Here is a 14,731-nt window from a genome sequence, read left to right as displayed (position 1 = left end):
CAGCAGGAGACATATGCCACAGATCACCAAATACTACACCCCAAATGGCAAGACACTGTGAGAAATGGCTCTCATTTTGTTTCTGAACCCACACAGCAGTTCTTGTGCAAGAGCCCTGGTGACATGAAGTGTAAAGGAATCCAATGTTGCATGAAGAAGGACACAAATCCAGGGGAGTGCAAAGAATCCTATCCACAAGATCCTCTCTAAATGGGCAATATAACATCAAGTACCGGAAGTGACATTTTTAATCTTAATATATTCAACATATATTAAGAACCTGCTATGTGCCAGGCGCTGTGAACACAGGGATGAGGAATATGGAGCTCCTATACCCAAAACTCCCTAGCAAGAGATTAACATAAAGATCCATGTGAAAGGTAATAATAACACAGTTTCGTGTGATAGTTACTCTACTAGAGATATGAACAAAAATCTATGTGAACTTGGTAAAGCACATGACTAGCTGTGCTTTAGGACAAAAAGAAACTTTATAGGGACTGTGTTCTAAACATTAAAGTAAGTTATTTTTAAATAATTATTTTGCTCAATTTTTTTTATTATTATTTAATTAGACCAGAGGGAGAAAGAGAGAAGAGAGTGAAAATGAGAAAGCAAACCGCCAGGTCCGGAACTCAAACCATAGTCAGCCATGTGGGAGTCCAACACCTTAACCACCACGCCATCTGCTGGCCCCTAAAGTAAGGCATTTAAATATACTAAACACCAAACTTTAGGTCAAACAGAATTATCTGCAGCATATGTTAAACACAACTCTATTCTGTGCCATTTCATTACATACACTGCTTCCCATAACTATAGCATGTTGTCATTCTATGATTCCACATGAGAAGAGAAACCCCAGAGACACGTGATTAACTTCCACGTGCCCCTAGTCTCTAAAGAGCTGTTTTGCAGGTGGAACAGCTGTAGGTCCAGTGGTTGGAGCTGTGCTAAGTTTGTCAAGAGAAACACTTCTTAATAAACAGAAGAATCAAGAAATTGAAACACATTTCTTATAGGGAATAAGTCTTCCTCCCACTGAACATTGTCAAATGGAAAGATGACTGGTCGTTCAGTTCAAAGTAGTCAGAGCCTCTAAACTCCTTTTAAATTCCATTATACATTTTTCCATAAGAGGACACTGGACATGTGAGAAATTCCACATCAAGAGGAGCTCCAGGGGTCAGCAGTGATGTGGTGGTTAAGAGCGCCGGACTCCCACATAATCGACCACAGTTTGAATCCTAGACCTGGTGGTTTGTTTTCTCACTTTTCCTCTCTTTCTATCTTGCTCTCTCCATCTCTGATCAAATTAAAATAAATAAAGTTAAATAAAATAATAAAAAAAAATTTAAAAAGAAGAGCTCCCAAGTGGTATTATATTGGATTATTGGAACAGTCATGATACATTTTGGCATAGAAAAATTATGTCATGAGGAAACCAGCAGGTGATGTGGTGGTTAGATCTCTGGATACTCCCATAGGGCTGACCATGGTTTGAATCCCAGACCTGGTAGCTTGCTTTCTCACTTTCCCTCTCTGTTTCTGTCTCTGTCTCTGTCTCTGTCTCTCTCTATCTGGTCAAATTAAAATAAATGAATGAATAAGATAAATTTAAAAATAATTCTTTAAAAAATGGTTTACTTCTATCAAAAAAAAAAATCTATGTCATGACTTAGTTCTGATAACCCAACAGAAATACAGAGTACAGCAGTGTCTAAATGAAAGGAACTTTTGAAATCACCAAGTTCAGCTCCATCGTTCATTGTACACATGAAGGAGCAAGAGGTAAATAGACTGAAGATATGGCAATATCCAACGCTACTCTGTTAGTACTCCCCTAAGATAGATCTGGACACAGCACACATAAGGCAGTTGGGATTGTAAATGAAAAGTTTTTAAAAACAAAGAAAGAAAAGATGTAGAGCTAGGGATATTCTGTGTTGGGATAGAATGTGGGTATCACAGTAGCTGTGAGGAGACAGAAGGTTCTAGTTTGGTGGAAAGGCACGTGGTCCCTGAAAATTCTTCAAAATAAGTTTAGGATAATCAAAGGGATAACGTGTTCAACTTCCCCATCGTTAAAAATTAGCTAATTCTTGAGCCAACTTTTGGCCTGGTGGTTAATGTAGCTGTATCCCACATGGCCAACCACACTTGTTCAAGTCGCAGAGCCAGTGGCTTGAAAGAGAGTGTATGCACATGTCGGAAAGCAACAGACAGAGAGCAAGAAAGGGAGAGAATGCATCCCCCAATGGGGCATGGATACACTATAATCCCTTTTCCTCCATTTTCCATCCTGTTGAGATTTCAACTACATAGGTACACGAGTCTCCTATACTTTCCAAGCAGCTGGGGCTGGGACGTGAACTGTTGGTCAGCCATGTGGAATCTGGCTCCCTTAACTGCCAGGCCACAGAGCTTGCCTGGAGGACTCCTATTCTTAAGTAGAAAAGTTGACCAAATCAAAACAATGTAGACCATATCTTAGCAAACAATCTGTTAGACTGAATTAAAACAATCAACACTGTCACTGACCACTATGACTGTGACCTTAAAGCTATTCATCTAAACTCTCTGAATTTTTGTTTTCTTTTGGCAACATAAAGTTAATTTATTTCCCTGGTACCCTTGCCAATACCAATGAATAAAACCATTTTATGAATTACTTAGTACTTCTATATCCTAACCATTTATTGAGCAGCTCTATAAATACCACATGTTGTAGTAGACATTAGGAACAGGTAAATGACATGCATGTTATCTGATTAAATGACCTAGCAAAATGCAGAGCACCTTTTTATCACTTGAAAGATTTTAGGTATGTGGTTCCTATCATAGTTATTGAGTAAAAGTTTCTGGTTGAATATGGAGTTGCAATGATGAGTATTCTAAAAGTGATTCTTCATCCTTAGGTGATTTTTCCATGATAAAATATTGGCCATCAGGAACATCAGAGGTCACTGAATGTCACAATTACATTTTGTATGCTGCTCTCCCACTCACTGAGTGCTGTCACTTACATTATTACATTCACTCCTCACCGCCATCTCGTGGCATCAATGATTGGGTCTCATTAGTTTAGACCAAGAAATTAAACCTTGGAAAAGTTAACTGGGTGTTCTGACACCACTGACCTAGTAAGATGCAGACTTTAAGTTATGTGAATCCCAAATCCAGTTGTCTTGCTACCCCAGGCTGTCTCCACACAAGCTGTGTTATATGCTAAAAGGCTTCATGGAGGAAGTGGGACCTATGTGATTCTGTGATTTGACAAGAGAGGGGAGAGAAAACAAAGGAATTGTCCCAGCTCATATAATACTGAAGAAAAGAATGATTAAAGGGATAACATTTTCTACCTTCTCCATCTTTAAAAATTAGCTAATTTTTGATAACGGAACAGCAATTACAAATGACCTCATGCCATTCTGGCTACACACTGTTCATTTGCCTTGAGAAGTGAGAAGAGGTTTGCCATTAATGTGACTTCTACCCATTTGACTTAATTATCCTCAGGAGAGTAACTGAGTAATTGGAGATGATAAAATGTTTGCTTTAATTTTACTTGTTTGAGGTAATCAAATCTGGCACCAAATGCATTTGTGTGTCTGTCTTTAAATATTCCCACCTCTAAAGATCTCCATTTCTCTCCATCTTTTTTTGTTAAGACCATTAAGGTGTTAAGTGCAAAGTTACTGCTTGATGGAACAAGGCTCCAGACAGTCTGAGTTGAGAAAAACCAGCACTTTGACTTAGTTGCCACAAGATACTGTTGATTAAATGGTAGGTAACTGGGGATGGTATTAGATGAAAGGGGGAAAAGTCAATAAAGGATGAATAGTAAGCATTTCAGCAAGGATTTCATAGTACAGAATCTCAATAGCAGCGTTGATGACTTCTTGAAGGTCTTAGAATGCCAAATACTGAAAAAGTTTGTAATTTATAGAAAAGAGAAAAGTGAAAAAAATTTTTCTTAGGTCATATGAACAGTTTCTTTCTATTTTCTTTTAAAAAGGAGACATCTCACTTCAAAATGCACATGTAAAAAAAAAACCTTTATATCTGAACACATTGATGTGATATTAGAATTTTAGTATTACTAAAAACCTTCAAATTGTAATGTAAAATATCTTACTATAAATAGTACTTAACATTCAGTATAAATTATGTTAATTTTTTTGAGAGGTTTTTGCTATAGGGCACATGCGTTTGCCAGACAGCCAGAGAGAGACAGAGAGACAGAAAGTGAGAAATCAGCCCCCAAGAGGGGATGGCCACACCGCAATCCCTTCCCCTCTTAGGATCTTGGGCATGCATGCACACGCACCTAGCATGCGTTTAAGCCACTGGATCTGGGATTTAAACCGCAGTCGACTACATGGGAATCCAACGACATAGCCATTACAGTAACTGCTGGTCTCAAATTATGTTAATTCTTAGGAAGTTCTTATTTCATAAATTTTATGATCTGTAATATTTCAGAATTAAGAAGTCTTCATATTGCAGCAGGGAGGGAAAAACTGTTAATCTGTAGACTTAAAAAATAAATAAATTAGGTTTGAGCCAGCCAATGACGTGGTGGTTAAAGTAACTGAATATCATTTGACTAACTATGTAGTTGAAGTCCTAGACCCAGTGGTTTGAAAAACACACAGGTCAAGTATGTGTGCAATCTCAAAACCTGAGAGAAGAGAAGAGTAGGGAATGTATTGTGGTCATCATCTCCGGGAGACGATTTCTCACTCGTTCATTTGCTCACTTGCTCGCTCTCTCTGGCCTGCACATACTCCCTATAATGAATTAGATAACCAAATGAATAAATAATAAATTAGGTTTATCTGTTTTCTTTGTTATTTGCAACTCAGAGGGAAGACTTTCATTACACTTGGAAAGTTTTCAAGAGCACTATTTTGGCTATATGCTTAGGCAGATTTAAAACTTTAGGCTTTTCACACCCTTACACTTTACACCCAAGGGAAAGGATATCCTAGACAAGAGCTTTGAACAGATTTTGAGACATTCTAGCAAACTACTTTGAGATGAGTTGAACAGAGAAACTTTTAAAGCCCTTCCAGATGCTTTACTTTCATAAGAAAATCCTGTAATTTGAAAAGACAAGCCATTTCCTCTTAGCAACTTGTGGCTGGGAACAACAGTGTGACCATGACCTTAATGCAAAAAGCCTAAATCATTTGAGGATAGGTCGACAGTTATAATGCAGTTCAGCCTTTTCCCCTAGGCTCAACTCTAAAAGCTCAGTTAAAACAAACAAAAACAGGAAAAACAAACAAACAAACAAACATGTAGCCTAGGTCTAAATTCATTAATATTAACCTCCTGATCACTAATTTGTGAAAGTTCAAAACTTAATTCTTTTCAAATTTCTCATACTTACTTTGCTCATGAATTTTTTTCAAAACTTCATATTGGCAAGTGTTGACCATGTTCCTCCACAACAGCTGTGGTACAAAATGAGGCCAATCACCCAATTTCTATCATCAAACATTTTATACGACGCTCATTTTAACATTATACCTCATACACTAAAGGATCCAGGAGAAGCCCTGAATCTAGACGGTAGAGTTTCAGTACTGTTGGTGGCTCGCTCTCTCTTACCACAATTCCCTTCTTTTTCTTTGACTAGTCTCCAGTATGCAAAATGTTCTTCTTTTCACTTAATTCAAGAACTCAGGTGCTTGCCAGTTTAAGAGTCCAAATCAGCAATGCATCCTGGACAACAAAGCACTTTCAACTGAACAGGCTTTGTCACGTTTCCCAAATGTCTTGCTATTTTGGAACCAATAGATCATAATATTTATTCAGTACTATGATATCACACAACAGTTCGGGGCCTAATGTGAATGGCTGAGTTGACTCCGACCACTCAAGCACAAACAGGACCAGCATTCTAGAACATCTGGAAATCTGAGGCTCAGCGCTGGGCTGCAGTCTGTTGCCTGTTCAGTTTTGGGCTTTACCTTCCACAGTAGACTTGTATGATTACAGAAAAATAAAGAGAAGAAGAATGGCTTATTTATCTGGTGAGAGAACATTATTAGGTTGTATTTCCAGAAAACATTTATCTAGACAAAAAAAAAAAAGAAAAAAGAAAGAACAATTAACAGAATTTTGGAGCTGCGAATAAGGACAGATAAATATTTACTCCTAAATCTTTATCTCCATTCTTCTGTTCCCTCTTGAGTTCCATCTTGCTACTAAATGGCTCCACTTCATTTTTCTTCCTTATATTTTTTAAACTTATCCGGTACCAAACCTAGCATCATGTTCTGCACAAAAAGTCCTTTTCCTGTGAAGGTTTCCAATCTCAGGGAGGCATGATGTCGGTCATCCAGGTGTGCAGGCTAAGAATCCAGACTGCTCTTCCACCCTCATCACTCAAAAACATCCAGGAAGTATTCAGTTTGATCGATTTATGTGTTTCCTTAATTCCTCCCTGTCTTTCCATTTCTTTTCCAAACACCAGTATAAGCTACAATTGGTCCTCCTCCCAAATACTATCACAATTCCTATTTGGTCTTTTTATTAATATATCTTTTCTCGTTATATTGCTTTTCACAGTACAACCAGAGTTATAAAAAAGAAATGCAATCACATCATTCGCAGTTTGAAAAACTTCAGTGAGGTCCCATTGCTCTAAAATAAAGTCCAAAACCATGTGTACGGCCTACAAAATCTTCCATAAGTCTGTTGCTGTTTTACCACTCAGCCAACTTCTCCTATACTTAGTACTATCTAGCTGGACTTCTTTCTTTTGAGAGATTTTTGCTATATGGCACATATGCTCACCAGAGAGACACCAGAGCATTTTTTCTACAGAATGAGTGTGCTCACCAGAAATCACTCCCTGGTGGGATGGCCACACCATAATCCCTTCTCCTCCATTCTCTTCTCAGGATTTTGGGCATGTGCACACACACACACCGGGCATGAATTTTAAGCTACTGGGTTCAAGACTTGAATTGTGGTCTACTACATAGGAGTCCAGCAATGTAATCGTTATGCCATCTGATACTCCCAACTCTTCCGGACTTGTATTTACTGCCTCACATTATACCATACTCACCCTTGACAAAGGATGATGAGACCAACATTCAATATTTGGGGAAATAAATAAGTGGAACATATGCTGTTTCTAGTAAGTGAGTGTCAAGCTGTTAAAGCACAGTTGCTCTGACCAAAGCTGATAGCCGGTACCAAGTAAGACTTTAGGAAAGAGTTCAGAAACAGGTGTATTTTCAGGGGCTTATATTCATTGATATTATCTGTAAGAATTTAAATAATTGGGTGGAACTATTTTTGATTAATTGGAGTTTAAAGGAGTTTTCATTGGTATAATTTCATTCCAGATTGCCTGACTTTTTTTTTTTTTTGGAGACAGGTTTTTGCTGTAGGGCATGTGCACTCGCCAGAAAGACAGAGAGAGACGGAAAGCAAGAAATCACCTTCTGAAGTGATTTCTCCTCCCTTCTCCTCCATTCTCTTCTTGGGATCATGGGCACACACACACATACGCACCCAGTGAGTTTAAGCCACCAGGTCTAGGACTCCAACTGCGGTCAACTATATGGGAGTCCAGCGACATAGCCATTACACTATCTGCTGGCCCTCCAGATCGTCTTACTTTTAAATGTGAGGAACCGTCACTGATGTATTAGCTTATCAGAACATGTTCACTGAGTGGTTGTCTGTTATTTGAAATTTTACCAGCCCGGCCCCACAGCACAGTAGTCAGGGACTGTACATTGGTAACTGGACCCCACATGGATGTCTGCATTTCAAACCACTGTCTCAACAGCTTAAAAAACACTCAGGTACATATGCATGTATGCCCTAAATCCTGATAAGATGGACAAGGGGAGTAAAAAGGATTGTGACATGATCAAACCCCATTGAGGTATGCTCTCTCTCTCCCTCTCTCTGATGAGCACATATGCCATGTGCATTTTTTTTTTTACAGTTTACAATCTATCACTAATAGTTATTAATTATCATGGCTGTAGGAAGATTAGTTTTTTTTTTTTTCATTCATAGGAATGTGGCAATTCAGTTTACTCTCATCTGCCTTCTACTTATCCTTATTTGCTTAGCACATGTTTATCTTACAGGATTCAGCTTACTTATTATTTCTTCAAAGATGGCTTTCCTGACTCAGTGACTAAGTCTCCCTGCTAAATGCCCCTATTTCAATCTACCTATCTATTCCTAGAAAACATCACATTGCAACCTACTATTGCTTTTTTTTTTTTAGCTTCCCTACTAGAGTGTAATCTTTTTATGAGAGGAGCCATAAGTATGTTTACCAATGTATGTTTCATCTATAAGAAATTAGGCTGAATAAAGGCTACAGTTGACTAATGATTATGCTCTATGTTGCTTAACTGTAGGGGACAAAACCCTTTTTCAAGCCCACATATTCTGACACTAAAACCAGCACTCCTTTGACCATACTTTAGGTGCCTCCCATAAGCAATATTAATAAGAAAATGACAGAAGTCCCTGAAACCCTGTTGAAAAAGCCATCCTCATTTTTCTACTGGAGCTAGGGTAGTTTTTCTTAATACTGTTACAAGCCCTATTTAGAGCTGAATGAAAAGACCCCTTGTAAAACTTTCAGGAGAGAGTAGCCACTCTATCTTTCTAATATACTGTCCTGTGAAATTATTATCACATTATTATAGCAACAATGAGATATGCTAGGGATGATGAAATGCCAACCAGCTTCTACAAACAAGAAATATATACTTATATTCTGTGAAAGAAGTCAGTCAAGCAGAGACTTTTCAAATAACCAGCAGTTATCAACTCTCGCCGAAAGCTGACTGATAGCCTTGTGATGTTATTTAGAGTGTGCTCTGTATATATTTTCACTTTGAGTATTTTTTATCTCGGTGGGAGAAATATGGATCTAAAATATGTAGTCCCAATGTGTATTAGGTGAATTCCACAGAACATCCTCATCTATTACAGACAGAGCTGACAACTAAGTAAAGATCTGTCAAGAGTTGGTCTGTTTTTATTTAAAAAAAAAATCAGGAAACTATTTTCCTTTTTTTATCTCTAATGTAAAGCACCAATTTATTTTATTTATTAAGAATGCCAATGACTTAACACTTAATCCGTAACTGCTCAAAAACATCTTACCTGAATATTTCTGGTCTCAGGAGAGATGCATCAACCTGAAGGCAATGTGCAATTTGGTGCATTAAGGCTCATGCAGAAGTTTATAAGACTCAAACTAGCAAAATAATCTAAAGACGCTTCATCAAAAGGAATTAATCCTTGCAGAATAGGGATCCAAAAAGATAGCCTTAGAATGAAATCAAACTTTGCTACTAAAAGGAAAAGGATTTTTCTTTTTTTACTGAGAAGGAGCTACTTTGGTTAGTGTGTAAAAACTTCAAAACTGCATGATAAAAAATGGTTTGTGCTCTTGAAACTCCAATTTCATCTACTTGTAGATAATTTTAAGAAAACTTGTTTTCATATTAAAATAACATGAGTGTACTGAAGAGCATGCTATACGCTATAATGTTTGCTTGGGGGCATGCTTTCCTTTCACACTTCTCTGTTAAGTTATCCATCCAGGGCACTTAAGAATCACTGGCATATGATCTGGCATTTGCCCACCCCAGGTGTTTTGTTGTTTTTATTTATTTTTTTTTTCTGACCATATTCTCCAGGACTTTGCATTTTAAGTGGGAAGATCAGTATTTTTGATGTCTTAGAAAGGACAATAATAAATCCTACTACAGACATTGGAAATGAAAGAAACCGTTCACCAATGCATATGCTTGCTCAAAGAAGAAAGATGTTAATAAGAGCCAGATACGTTTCTGGCGAGTGAATGAGACATCCAATAAGAATTATCTGAACTGATTGTGGAGAGACACTAAGCTTCCCCAAATCTGTCATTGACATTAAAAACAGGCAAAAAACTATTTCGTTAATGATCTCTTAGAGAAGTATGGCCAGAAAGACAAAGGGAATGTTATACAGACTAAGGAATATCACATTCCTATTTTATAGGACATGAGTGTCCACCTGGTATCAATACATGATCTGGACTAACATAGTTAACAGAATTTTACTCTTTATTCTGATGATATTTAATTTTAAAAACCAACAACTAAGCAAGTTCTTCATGCCAGGAAATATTCTAGGCACAGAAAATATAAAATTAGTAAGACCAAGTTCCCAACCTTAATAGCTCACAAGTCAAGTGAAGAAAAGAATGAAATAAAATGATGAACAAAACAGTGTGATTGATGTTAGTCAGAAACAGGCTCTAGGTTCTAGAAATTAAGAGTGGTGCAGAGGCCTGGTTCAAATGGGTGAGGTCATGGAGTTCTCAAAAAAAGATCCCAGCTAAGTTTGAAAGACAGGCTCTAGGTTAGATGTTTAACAGAGGGAGGATGGTCCACACCACACACAAAAAATCTGAGAACTTATAGAGACACATAAAAACAAGTTAAATTTGGGGAACTACAGATAGTATGATGACTAGTGCTTATAAAAGATTAGTAAATAATAAAAATAGCAGGCCAGCACATGCTGTGTGGTGTTTGAGGCAGGTGGATCCCACATGGCCAACTGTGTGGTTTGAGTCCCAGACCCAGTAGCTTGAAAAACACATGAGGCACATGTGCATGCATGTCTAAAATCCCCCAAAAATGGAGAAATAGAGGAGAAGGGATTGCAATGCAATAGTTTTCCATGAAGAGTGCTTTCTTGCTTTCCCTTTCTCACTCTCGCTCACTCACTTGCTCTCTATCTCTCTCTTTGGTGAGCACATATGCTCACTGGAATTCTTTTTTTTAAAAAAGGAAACAATAAGGGAAGTATATTAGTTTTTATTTCCATGCAAGAAATTATCCCCAAACTTAGTGATTTAAAGCACCAGACGTTTATTACCTCAGAGATTAAGAGGGTCAGAAATCAGAAAGCAACTTAGCTGAGTGGCTTAGGGTCTCTCCTTAGGTTTCAATGAAATTTTATCATTTGAACCTGAGACAGGGACTGGAACACTGATTTCCAGAAAGAATTATTCACATGGTTATTATCTGAAGTCCTCACTTCAACCCTAGCTGTGGCCAGAAAGCTCAGTCCCTTATTGTGTGGCTCTTTTCAAAGGGCTAAGAATAAGAGAGGGGAGCTCAAGACAGAAGCGATGAAACCCAAGTGTTCTAATACACTCATCTGGTAAGTGACCTAACACCACTCCTGCCGCATTCTCGCAGACCAGCCAATCCTGGTGCTGCGGAAGGAGACTGAACAAGGGTAAGAAGTGTAGGGAGTGAGGCATCTGAAGTCCTCTTCACTCTGCCTGTGTCAGAAGGTCACAGGCATTATGAAAAAGACAGTAAGTTAAGATGGTCACAAAGGACGGTGTATATAAATTACTAAATTGAAAAAAAAATGGCTTTTACTAAATGCACACCCTTACCTTCTCATTTTTAGCCTACCCAAGACTTTTAATCTGAAATTAGGGATTTAAACAATTTTACAAGGATCAAGGAGCCAATGAGAAAAAGAAATCATTTTCTGCAATGCTATTTTATTCACCAGAATTAGATCATTCACTATTTTCCTAGAGAAACATGAAGTTTAATGAATTATGATTATTTACCAATCACTTCATAGTCCATGTGAGGAAACCAGTATTCATGTGTGAACTGACTACTCCAAGGTGTGAAATGCTTGTTAATTGTGCTGAGAATAAAATCCCACCCCAGTTTCACCCTATTTCTCTTGCATTGCCTTCCCAGGTAAACTACGAAGTACTGTCCAGATAAATCCACACATTTCCCATGGGCTGCAGCCATGCTATGGACTATGGCAGTCACTAGCTACATATAATTATGTAAGTTTACATTTAAATGAATTCATAATAAGTACAATTAAAAATTTCAAACATTCCATTCCTTATTTGGAGGAGGCACATTTCAAGTACTCAGCAACTACATATAATTAGCAATAACCATATTGAATAGCAGCCACATAGAATATTTTCACCACTGCATGGTGGTTAAGGGCACTGGACTCCCACGTGACTAACCGTGGTTCGAATCCTGGGCCTGGTGGCTTGCTTGCTCTCTCTTTCACTCTGTCCCTCTCTAATCAAATTAAAATAAACAAATATTTAAATAAAATAATTCTTTTAAAAAAATAATATTTCACCAACAACTAAAAGTTTTAACTGAATAGCACTGATCTGTAATATATATCATGTTACTTTTCATTCCCCTATGTGATGTGAATACAGGCTAGATAGCGGCATTCACCCAAATTCGAACAGTGTTTTTCCCCTTCCACCTAAATATCCATGATATAGGTTAGTCTGTGGCATTTAATGGATAATTTATTTTGAAAGGCCACAAAAATTTTTTAATTGGTTGTTCCACATCCTTTACAAAGATACATCCAACTACTTAATATCAGAAAACAATTAATTAATTAGGACACAGCTGTAAACACCTCATAAGTCACAGAACTCTCTGTTCCTTCCCGTGCTTTTTTGTTATTTTTGTGTTGAAAGGCTAGTGACTGAGATAAATTAAGTACTACGTTTTCCTTAATCCAGGCTCTTATATCTGTTACTAAGCTTTCATGCGTCACCTATTTGATTTCCCTGCTTCATTACAACCCACTGCAGTTCACCTTCTCCACAAGATCAATCTCAAACTTTAATCTAATCAAGCTCTCCTTAAAGAGGTTTCTAATCCTTGATAAATTCCAGCTCTTTCACATGCTACAGTAAGGCCTTCCTACACGAGTCTCCTGCCACACTGCCTGACTCGTCATCCTTAGTTTTTCTGTTTCCTCAGTTCAAGTCCTTCCTCCTTTACTTCCCTCCCATCTTTCTCCTTCCTTTTCAAGTTTCACTTAAAGACTGGATGACTATCAAAATCACATCTTTTTCTTTTTTTTCTTTTTCTTTTTTAGGGCTTTGCAAATACTCTTGTGTACTCCTCTTTTCTTTTAAAAAATGTCTAAACATTCTTAAGACTCAATTCAAATACTACCCCTGCATAGACTTCATTTTATCAGGCAAAGTTAATAGGTTCTCCTTTGAGCTGTGCTCCCACAGCTCCCAAGAAATGAGTACATCACTTTCTAACTTGTACCTAAACATCTATACCCCTTGACAATCCGTAAACTTCTAAATGATGACTAAGGCTGTATCTCAATGATTACAGGCAGCCTTCATGACAGTGCCAGCCCTGAACTTTAGTTTGAAAACAAATGGATGGATAAATGACTGGATGAATGAGTAGAATGAATGAACACATGAATACAGAATAGCAACTTGGGAGAAAAAAATGAAGGTGTTTCATGCCTCAACGAATACCAATCAACAGTGAGCATCCACTGGAGTTCTTTGCCTATATTTTTCTATCAACAGCACTTATCTCCAACTTCATGGTTACAGCTCAGAGTTCCTAGACATAATATTCTGAAAACATGACTGAACCTCACTGATCCAGGTGAATGAAGGACAAATTGACAGCTTGTTTATGGTGTGGGGTTTAGTCATGGGCTCTTTCTTCCCAGTATTATCAGATGTGAATCTAAGAGAGCCCATGTTGGCTGTGGTTGCTCTTTTGGGGGGAAAAAATTGACATATTACCTAATGAAGCAAGAAATGATTTCTGTTATAAGTAATTAAAAAATACCAAATAAAATGATATCCATTTAAAGAGATAAAGTAATATCATAAAAAGTTTTCATGGCAGGGCCAGCACGTGGCATTGTGATTAAGGCACTGGACTCCCACATGGTCAACCACAGTTCAAGCCCCAGATCTAGCAACCTGAAACTCATGCTGGGCACATATGTGGGCATATTCAAAATTTCAGGAGGAAAATGGACAAGAAGGAATTGTAGCATGGCCATCCCCACTTGGGGGTTGATTTCTCCCTGTCCCTCTTTCTGTCTTTATCTCTCTAGTAAGCACATGCACCCGTTGTCAAAAACCGTAAAAAAAATTAATTAAAAAATTTTAATTAAAAAATTAAAAATATATATAAAAAAGAGAAATCTCTCAAGAACAGAATATTGGACAGCCTCTGCATTTTCTCAAGAATCTCAGACTCAATTTCCTATCTTCCATTTTCTTTTTTTTAAACCTACCTTATTGCTGTTCAATTTTCTATCTCTCAGAGTTGCCCTCTTCTTCAGACTTATGTATAGGGGATCTGTAATTCTACTCAAGAATGTTATTTACTCAGTCCTCTACTATCACAAAATCTTATGCTATTCCTTCATATCCCTGTATGTACTTAATATGCTACTGTAATATTACTTAACCCAAAGTGATGAATTATTTTATCGATAACTTTGTGTAGGTAACAATAATCATACGTTGCCTGCTTTAACAGTTTGTAGCTAATATCTTTTCAATCTGTTACTACAGTGGGCAAGATTTAGTTTATAAAATAATACCACCTGGAATTTTTTTGGTGAGCTCACATTGGCTTCTCACCTTCCAAGTGTAAGTTTAGTTCATTTCAACTTAATGAGCAGTTGACAGGGAGTATTATTTGTTAGTCTCTATGTTAGTTGTAACTGTATCAAGTAAATAAAAAAGTATATAAAGCGAGATGAATATGCACATAGGCAGTTGCAACAAAGCCTGTCACACAGCATCCATTGTAGAAAGAGAAAATAAGCATGAACTAAAACATAGTTAACCAACAGTATGATGAAT

The sequence above is a fragment of the Tupaia chinensis genome, unplaced genomic scaffold (genome assembly GCF_000334495.1).
Source record: "Tupaia chinensis unplaced genomic scaffold, TupChi_1.0 Scaffold000139_1, whole genome shotgun sequence".
NCBI lineage: Eukaryota > Metazoa > Chordata > Mammalia > Scandentia > Tupaiidae > Tupaia > Tupaia belangeri.
This window is presented reverse-complemented; position numbering follows the sequence as displayed.